Raw genomic sequence first — 10000 nt, 5'->3', positions numbered from 1 at the left:
GTTTCTGTCTGTCTGCCTGTCTGTCTCTCTCTGTCTTTTTGCAACCCTGTCCGTCCATGAGTCAGATTATATTCAGCTAACAGACCCCTTTCTCATTTGACTAGAAAACACATTTTTGTGGGAGCTTATAACATAGTGTCTGTTTCAGAAAGATCAAGTTTCAGTTATTCTATCAAATTGTACCAACAAATAACAACTTTAAGATATTTTGAAAAAAGTTTTCCTTCTTAATCTCTCCTCTGCTGTCCCCCATCATAATTGTCTGGAAAGGGAAAAAAAGGCATTTAATGTAAAAAGAATAAAGACCCTCGTGAAGAATGCCATGTGTTCCAGGGAAGCACCTCGCTGAACTGAAATCCAGCTCAGTTCCATTCAGCCCTACATAGGAGTTTAATGAGGTTATGACCTTTCCATTCACAATAACAGACCAGCTCATTATTATGAATGAAATGTGTTTGCTTCTACTAGGAGATGCATTTAGAGTCCACAGAGATTGTATGATCTTTTTTTTTTCTGGATGTTTTGAATTCTCTAGGATTTCTGATCTTTTCTGCTTACAAAAGCATGTGACACAATTTTTATTCAGTTAATAGAACCATGCCATCAAATGGTGGCTAACACTCAGACCTCTTTAACTTAAACCAAAAAGAAAATGAAGACAGATCTTTAGAAGAATATTTTATTGTGTTGGAAAATATCAGTCTGGAAAACCAGAATTTAAAGGTTTGGTTTTAGGGATATAAATGCTGAAGTATTTTATGCCCCAAGGCCTACACATATGGGCTAGTATTCTGGAGTTCTATCCTCCTTTGGGGACCTTATATCCATACAAGTGAATGAGAGTTATAGGGGTTCTCCTGCATGACTCAGATTGTTGGATTCAGTCCAGTTTTGGACCTAAGATGTACCACTTGATTGTGTTAATGCATAGGTGCATTTTTTCTGCACTGGGCAAAATTATGTTTTGAAATTACACATGTGTAAAAGGACTAATACAGGTAACTAACTACCTCTATCGACATGTGCAAAATGACTGATTACAGTGAGGTTATCTATACCTAACTTAGAACAGACTGACCCATGTTGACTAATATGTTGTTATCCATGACGAATTTTGTTTTAAAAACACATTATTTATGCAATCGGTGGATATGGTCTTTCACATAAATAAATATTTAGGTGCATCATAAGAACCTGAACTAGATCCTATTAAAAAGTCTGGGGTATGTGCAATGGGCTACTGTGAAGCTGCCATAACATGGGTGTTTATAACTTTTTTTTCAAAAAACAGAAGCAATTAGGTTCTATTATAGGCTAATCACTTGCAAATACCACACACTTCAAAATGAAGGCCATTTTTAAGAAATATGAGCACAAAGAAGAAATCTTAAAATTGTGTACTAATATTTTATATAATTGAAAACAGCTGAAGCCATTGTACTGAAATTGTTAAAGGGAAAAAAATCCTTTTAGGCTGTGACTATGTAAATTAAGTTTCAGTGAAGAAGGAATTTTTAAGGCTGAATCATAAATCCTTCAGATTTGTAAAGTGAATACTGATAGATCCCTGACTATAATACTGAGCTTCAGCTTGATTGCGGAAAAATCAAAATTTGGTTGTAACAAAAAAGTGCAAAACCAAGCATTTCACACAGACAAAATTCCTTCAAGCCCTCTGATCATACTGCATTTATAAGCCCCCTCCCCCCTTTTTTTTCCTATATAACATTAATGGAGCCTTGTGCAAAAGCAAACAACTACCACATTTATGAGTAGGAAACATAAAAATAATGTTTGGATCTATAGTATATGAATCTTCACCAACACTATAAAAGTCTTTTGCTTTTATCAAGCAAAACTTTCTATCAAATAACTTTAATATCAACCAGCTCTTTGTTGCTTTAGTATGCTGTCTCTGTTCCTTATCACCTTTTAAATTATACAGATAGACTTGTGATCATTTCTAATTTTTAAGGATGGAATTTGTTACTTGAAACAGGAGATTTGTTTGTTAAAAACATATTAATACTTTGCAGTTTAGCACTGCTCCTTTATCTTTTTTAAATGCACTATATTATTGTTGTGGCATTTTAGTTTATGTTTTAGTTCTGCCCTTTTTATAATAGACTGAGTCAAATAATTCAAACCTGAAACTTTAAAATTAAAAGACTCAAATGTCTTTCTCTTATTAGAAAATTATTGAATTTTCTCTGGCTTGTTGTGCCATATTTCTTATTCAAATTTTTTCATTTCATATACCTTTTCACCCACCAGTTTGATTGCCATGGCTGCAGCCGTGGGTGAATAATTGCCTGTCTTCACAGGAGCATGTTCTGGAGCTAAAGTCGAGTGCTTGCTTCCTGATGTATGCCTCATTTGGATTCTGCCGACAGCCTAGAGGCTGTATTATTCATGCCTTGACAGATAGCACTCACTAAAAGCATTGGAACAGGGCCAGGTACTGGCAGAGAGATAGTGGAGCATTGCAACTTGCAACTGAGAGGAGCATCTATAATACAAAAAAGAGAAATCCTCATACCTCCCTTTTACTGGTTTCACTTTGATGGAAAATTCATTTGCATCAAAATAAAATACCCTAAAAATAAATATATTTTTTTCTAAACCATGCTTGAAAGTTTAACACAATTTTCCACATTTAATTGCAAAGCTGATTTTAATTAGTAAGGCCCTGCATGTGAAAAATGAAGATTCACTTGGGTGAGTGTAACACATTGCAGTGTCTGCTGAATGCTCTAATTAATGTATGGCTGCTGTACAACAGGGTGCACTGTGGGATATTTATGAAAAATTCTGTGCACGCAGCCAGCCTATCTGTATTTTAGTTCTTGAATCCACAAGAATAAATAACTTTCTCCCCTTTATTCTTTATGAGACATCATTGTGCATGCCATCACTCCATCCATAAACTTTATGGCATGCCTGTCTTTTTTACTATTTGTCAATGATATCATAAATCAGAAGTCAGGACATACATATTTTAACATTAATTTGAAAGCAGAGCATGGTTGCACACTGTGAAGAAACTGAGGTCCATTGATGCATTTGTGTAAAGTCTTAGCACAGAACACTGAGGTCCTTCTTGATACTTATTTTTTAAGCTACTGTGAAAAATGAAGCTGAATGCTGGAAATAAATACAAATGTATCTTCATATCTCTTACGTTGCTATTCAACCTTTATTATACTATTAAAGTAGTGATACAATGAATTCTTAGGTATTTTCCAAAGGAAAAATCTCTTTATCCACCAATAATAAAAACGATTGTGTTTCACTTAATAATATAGTTGCTAATCATTTGCCAAAAACTGTGAGTGTCAGAATATACTTCAAAGGTATTTTATATAATGTTTTCTCAGGGATCTTTTCTTTAAAATTTTGGCAAATGTAGCTCCACTGCTTTAAGTCCAGTTAAATATTTTCTTCTACTAATTTTCAGTTGTAAGTGAAAGAGCAAAGGGATTTTCAAATGAAACACTGCAAGCAATAAATAAATGTACTGACAGAGAATCCATAATATATTAGAGGTCTGTATTGGCTGCTGTCTGGTTTCTGCAATATAGTCTTTGTCTGAATTTTTGATTAATGATTAAAAAGGTACAAACTTGGGCCTGAAACATGAACAAAATATATACCAGAAATTGGTGTGTGGCTTTGCATGCTGGTGGCTATTGTCTAGGGCTTACCGCACAAAGGAACCACAGTTCAATTCCTCCTACCACCATCTGGGTTGGGAATAGCAATTTCAGTGGCAGCAAGTTGCAGGATCTTGATGTGCCAGGAGTAGTAGCCTAATAAAGAGAAAAAATTCAAAGGCAGGATATCAGAAGGTGCTGACCCATCTGTGCAGTGACAATAAACAGCAGATTTGGGATGTGGGATCTGCAGTAAGTCCCTGGGTTGGTACAATGTGTAGTGCCGAGATGATATGCTCATTTTCTTTCAAATGGCAGGTGCCAAGCTTATTTCTCATTCAACACTCCCTTTGCAGCCACAGTGTCTGCTGTGGAAAGAGCTGTGTGGAGGTGTAACTGTCAGCCACCAAATAAATGAGGACTGAGAGGGGAGTAAAAGGAAGGGAGAAAAGGAAAGAATACCCGGTAATACTGAGGAGACAATTTTCCCCCAAAGGCCCTGCAAGTATCCACATACTTTTGTCTTCTTCCTACAGGAAATTCATTTTAAAATGGCTGGCCTAGTATTTTGGTTGAAAACATAATGTGCTTTTATGACAGGAATAGATAGTTTGAAGGTGACTTTAAAGTTTCCACTTTTCAGGGCCTTATTACACATTTCACTTAGAGCTGCTTAGATGTTAATTGATGTTAATACTAGCTTGAGTTTGGAACAGTCACATCTTAAGGCTAAAAACCTTCTCTGAGTGTCCCCCACTTGCACAGCTGTGACTTCCCACTAGAGCGCTGGCAAGCAGGGGCCCGTCTAGGAGCTACAGCTGTGAGTTGCCACCATGGGACTGGTGAGCCAGGGCCACCTTCTGTCCATGCTCTAAAAAGTGAAAAAAAAAAAAAAAAAGAATTTAAAAAGAAATCAAGGGGTAGTAAATTAAAGAAGGTCTCATGTTTTAATTAATTGGGATTTGGTAATGGAGTGTTAGGGGTGCTGGCTATGTTTTCTGGGGTGGCTGGGGGTGGGAGTGGTAAGGGGAGGTGCTTTTTGGAGAGCTACTGCCTTGGGAAGGAAGTCCCAGTTCATGGGGACATGATCATGCCCCCTAACTTGTTCCCCAGCCCTCCATGCCACCCAGTCCCACTCCTGCTCCCATCCATGCCCTGCAACCTGGCTAGATGGCACGTGCTCTGCAGGCTGTTAGCATGGGGTTGCACCCCTAGGGGTGGGAAAAGGAATTGGCCAAGTGTCAGAACCATCCCCTGGGCATAGAGTTCAGGGCATGGAAAGTTTGGCCATAGAGAACAGAAGGGGAGGGGAGGGGGCACCTGGGATGCTGGTGGAGTGCAACTTGGGTGGCTTATCTGTGGGGACTGGAATAGGAGCTAATTAACACAGATCAGAGATAAACCTGCCATACAATGGCATAACTTTAAGTGGCCTAAAGGGTGGTTAAAGCTAGTTTCAGGTGTTAATGTGTGGACAAAACAGGGGTTAAGATCACTAGGAGCCACCTAAGATTAATACGTAACAGGCCATGAGACTGACAGAGGAGGATGGCTGCAGAGATTGGGCAAGTTGTTTCATCTCTTTGTTCCTCATTTTCTCCATCTGTTAAACAAGAAGCACATACATCAGGGATGGGCAAAGTACAGCCCACAGACCAGACCAAGGGATTTTCTGTGGCCTGTGGTGGGTCTACAGGCATGGGGCAGCCCAGACTATGGCATGTGTGGCTGAACCTGCTATCTGCTGCTTCCATTGTCACTGCTACCACCAGCCCTCGCCCCACCGTCCATGTATCTCAGCCTGTCCATCCAATCCCATATCCACCACTGGGGGTGCTGAATGATGCAGGCACCATAGAGACCAGCCTGGGACCCCTTTGGGCAGAGCAGCTGGGCCTGAAAAACAGGATGGGGTCACAGATGAGCAGGCAGTGGCATCCAGGAGTGGGACAAATGGTCAAGGCCAGGGCTGGGATCATGGGGTGGTGACAGCATGGGGCCAGGCCCAGGGAAGAGCCATGATCTGCCCCCACACATCTCTGCAATGAGTGCTGGTTCTGGTTAGGATCAATTGCCTGGCAACCCCTCTCCTCCACACATGTCCTAGTCCACAACAGCTTACCAAAACTCTCTAAGTGGCCATCTATCCCAAATAATTGCCTGCCTCTGGTGTAGATATATGGATAAGAACACTATATAAAAGGTTGCATATAGCTATTACATACTATATCTTCAACTTTGTGTCTGATTTTTTCCTACTTGCACATAAATAGATAAGGATCTGAGCCAGTGCCTAATTCAGTCAAAGGGAGTCTTTCCTAAAGCTGGATGATTGGGTAGAATCAGGTGATGGGAGAATTTTGTTTCTGACTAATTTTCCTACTTGAGATTTTTCCTACTTTGTCTTTATATTAGTAACCTTATTATAGTTACTGAAATTTAATAAGCTACGAGTATTCATGATCATTGTTTATTACTGTGCATTTTAATAACAACTCAATTTTGTCACTGTTCTTACATAAACCTAAGGAAGGTCATAAGCAATCATACACATTCTGCAGAACTGAGTGGGGTACCAAGGAGCTGTATATGCTTTACCTGAAGACCAACACAGAAGAATGTTAATGTCTTGGAAGAAATTCTATCCATAGACAATAACTTATTTCCATGAATCAGTAGTTCTACATATTTCTTTAATTCATTCCTAGAGCCATTAATTCCTTACCCCAATTCTTATTAACCTCTGACAGAAGCATGGAAGAAGTATGTGGCAGAGGAATACAAAAATTACAAGGAGTCGGAATGAAAAATATAAAATATTGTTATCTATCTCTCTTTCAAGTGAGTCACTGTGGTATCTGACACAGGGTCTGGACACACAACACATTTACACTAGTTTTGTACACCAATGTAAATCATACCTCAGGCTTGAGGAAGGCTTCACATTCCTGAAAGCTTGTCTGATTTCTCTCTCAACTATATAGCAAGTCTAATAAGATATCACCAAAAACCCTTTTGCTTCACGCATATTTCTTGAAGCATCATGGCTATAGCAGCATTTCAGCCTTGCTGCTGGGATCTAGAGCAGACAAAGAAGCAGTTAAATAAAACACCTACCTCAGAATGATTTGCAGACATACAACTCCTACATCAGTGTAACTTATGCTAGTGTAATTTTACCCTGATTCTTTCAGGGATAGGGTTAGGTGAAACTACCAGAGTGTGTGTCTAGTACATGTGCTATTAATTTGAAGTAGACTTACTGCACAGTAAGCCTACCTGGGAGCATGTCTACACATGCCCCCCGAATGTGCTCCCAATGGGAGCAGCCTGGTACAGGGCTGCTCTCACTCTGCTCTGCCCCCCTACAGTAACCAGAGGGAGCTCCAGGCTCCTGCTGAGTGCTAGCTTAGAGTCTGGCAGGAATCATGGGACTGGTTCCCATGTGCATGGGGCCAGGAGAGCTCTGTTGGCTGCAGTGGCAGCTGTCTCCTGGCCCTGTACACATCAGGAGGGGTCCTGATGTGCATGGGTCAAGGAGACAGCTGCTGCTGCAGAGCTCTCCCACCCCACACACATGGGGACAAGTCTTGTGCCCACTGGGGCTTCCCCATGAAACACAGAGCTGGCTGAGACCTGCCCCAGACTGGATAGTTCCCGCCCAGTTCCAGGTTGTGTGGAGAAGCAGAGAGCTCCCAAGTTCTCGTGCTGCTCAGGTTCCAGCTCGTGTGGGTATCTGGGAGCTGAGCAGTGCAGGGACAGGGACAGGGCAGAGTTATCCCATCCCGGTCCTACTCAGCTTCCAGCTCCTGAATGGAACTGGGAGCTGAGTACTGGCAGAACTGGGGAAGTTCCCTGTCCCCTGTGGCCCCCCAGTGTAGGGGCTGATGGGGAGCAAATCTGCTTCTGGCCAGCATCTACACAAGTGCTCAGTATCTACTGTGCAGTTAGTTTACTATCTGTATTTATGGGTAGTAGGTAACTGCCTAGTAGACTAATTTACTGCAAAGTAAATGGGTGCATGTGTAGACAGTGACACTTGACTGCGCAGTAGATTAGCCTACTGCTAGGTAAAGCATCTTGTGTAGACACACCCACAGGTTAAGGTTTATATTATTTGTCTGCTCCTTGTTCACATTGGGCTAAAGGTTAATTAAACTAGTAAAAGTCAAGGTTGCATGTCCAGGCTTCCAGGTTGAAATATAACACAGGAAGTCCTGCTTCCCCTCTACCAAGTCTCCCCCACCTACACACTTACTTATTAGGCCATGTGATTAGAGAAGGGAACACTGGTGTGTATAGAAAGAAATAAAAAAAAATAGGAGCAAAACCAAGGATATAAGAAAGAGGAGGATAAAGAATCAAATTTACTTTATTTTCTTTCTAAAAATACACTATGACGTGTCTTTTAAAATCTTTTATTGAAGTTCTTCAATAAGTTGAGACAGCCTTTCTAAAGCCATCACTTCTTATTAGTGGCTGATGAGATGTGTTGCTTCTAGTGGTGTCACCTCAGGACATGGAGGGGATGGGCAATCTATGAGCCACCTTCATGACAATAATAAAAAAAAAAATCCCACAGTACAGATCAAATGCCACACAGACATACAGATCCTACAGCTCATGAAGAGGTACCTGGCCAATACAGATTAAGGGTATGATTTGTAATCGTGATGGCAACAAAAACAGGTGAGAAGAATTGGTCACATTTAATGACATTTCATACCATAGATTCATATTCATAGACTGTAAGGCTAGAAGGGACCTTGGAAGATCATTAGGTCCAGTCCCCTGCAATAGGCAGGAAAGACAACTGGGAGTCAGGTGACCCCAGCAAGGTGACCTTCCAGTCTCCTCTTGAAGATTTCCAGAGTAGGTGATTACACCATCTCTGCAGATGATTGCATCACCACAGTTTGGATACCCTAACTGTAAAGAAGTTTTTCCTAATGTTGAGCCTGAAACAGTTTTCCAGGAGTTTATGACCATTACTCCTGATTTTCCCCAAGGGTGCCCTGGTGAACAATTGTTCGCTGAGCTCTTGATGTACTCCCCTGATGTAGTAGTCCCAAGTCCCCTCTCAGCCTTCTCTTTTTTAGGCTGAAGAGTCCCAGGTCCCTCGGCCTTTCCTCATATGGCTTGCTGGGCCCTTCTTTGGACACTCACAAGCTTTACCACATCCTTGTTAAAGTGTGGTGCCCAGAACTGGATGCAGTACTCCAGCTATGGTCTCACCAATGCTGAGTAAAGCGGAAGAATTACTTCCTTGGTTTTGCCTGAGATGCATCGATTGATGCATACAAGAGTATTATTTGCCCTACTGGCTACAGCATCGCACTGCCAGCTCATATTCATACTGTGGTCTATATTATGAGCTTAAACTTAGTAGGGGTCATACGAGCCCAGTATTCATTGCTGCCCAGGGCAGGGGGTTGGACTTGATGACCTGCTCAGGTCCCCTCCGACCCTACACCTATGAATTACCCTTAGGTCCCTTTCATTCATGGTGCTGGTCAGTTTGGCTCTGCCAAGCCAGTAGGTGTGTTGAGGATTGTTTGTTCCCAGGTGGAGCACTTTACATTTCCCCATGTTTAACTTCATCTGGTTTTGATCCTTCCAATCTGTCTAGGTCTGCCTGTATCTGCAGCCTATCTTCAAGCATGACCATGCTTCCCCATAAGTTGGTGTTGTCTGCGACCTTGGCCAGTGAGCTCTTCACCCCCACATCCAAATCATTGATAAAGATGTTGAAAAAAACTGGGCCAAGCACCAACCCCTGAGGGACATCACTGGTTGCTTCTCATCAGGATGACACAGATCTGTTCATTAGAACTCTCTGGGTCCTATCCCTCAGCCAGCTTTTGGAAGTTAAGGTATACAATGTCAACCTCCTTTCTCTTATCCAGGTGGTGAGTTACCTGGTCGCAGAAGGAGATGAGATTAATAAGACAAGACCTGCCTGTGACAAAGCCATGCTGGCTGTCATTCTGAATCCTACCTTCTGCAAGCCTATTGCACATAGACTCCTTAATGAATTTTTCAGGATTTTCCCTGGGATAGAAGTTAGGCTAATTAGTATATAGTTACCCAGGTCCTCTCTCCTTCCTTTCTTGAAGATGGGAAAAACATTAGCCCTCTTCCAGTCCTCAGGGACCTCTCTGCAGTGCCACAAGTTTTGGAAGAGTTTCACCAGGGGTTCTGCGATGGCTTTGGCCAGTTCCTTCAGCACTCTCGGATGGAGTTCATCCGATCCTGCTGACTTATATATGTCTAATTTTCTTTAATTAGACATATATAGCACCAGTTCTATGGCAATAGTAGGAAGGCAGTCATTTCTACCATGCCCA

At 41.5% G+C, this 10000-nt stretch overlaps 1 protein-coding gene across 13 annotated transcripts in view; it reads left to right on the top strand.

The window, feature by feature from the left end:
* Window positions 1–10000, top strand: part of MYT1L (myelin transcription factor 1 like) — a 709345-nt gene that overhangs the window by 458606 nt on the left and 240739 nt on the right. The gene's annotated exons all lie outside the window — the stretch shown is intronic.

This window comes from Gavialis gangeticus, unplaced genomic scaffold (assembly GCF_001723915.1).
Source record: "Gavialis gangeticus isolate Ggan-Ray unplaced genomic scaffold, GavGan_comp1, whole genome shotgun sequence".
In the NCBI taxonomy this organism is placed as follows: domain Eukaryota; kingdom Metazoa; phylum Chordata; order Crocodylia; family Gavialidae; genus Gavialis; species Gavialis gangeticus.
The sequence above is the reverse complement of the archived record's forward strand: the minus strand, read 5'-3'. Positions and strand labels throughout refer to the sequence as shown.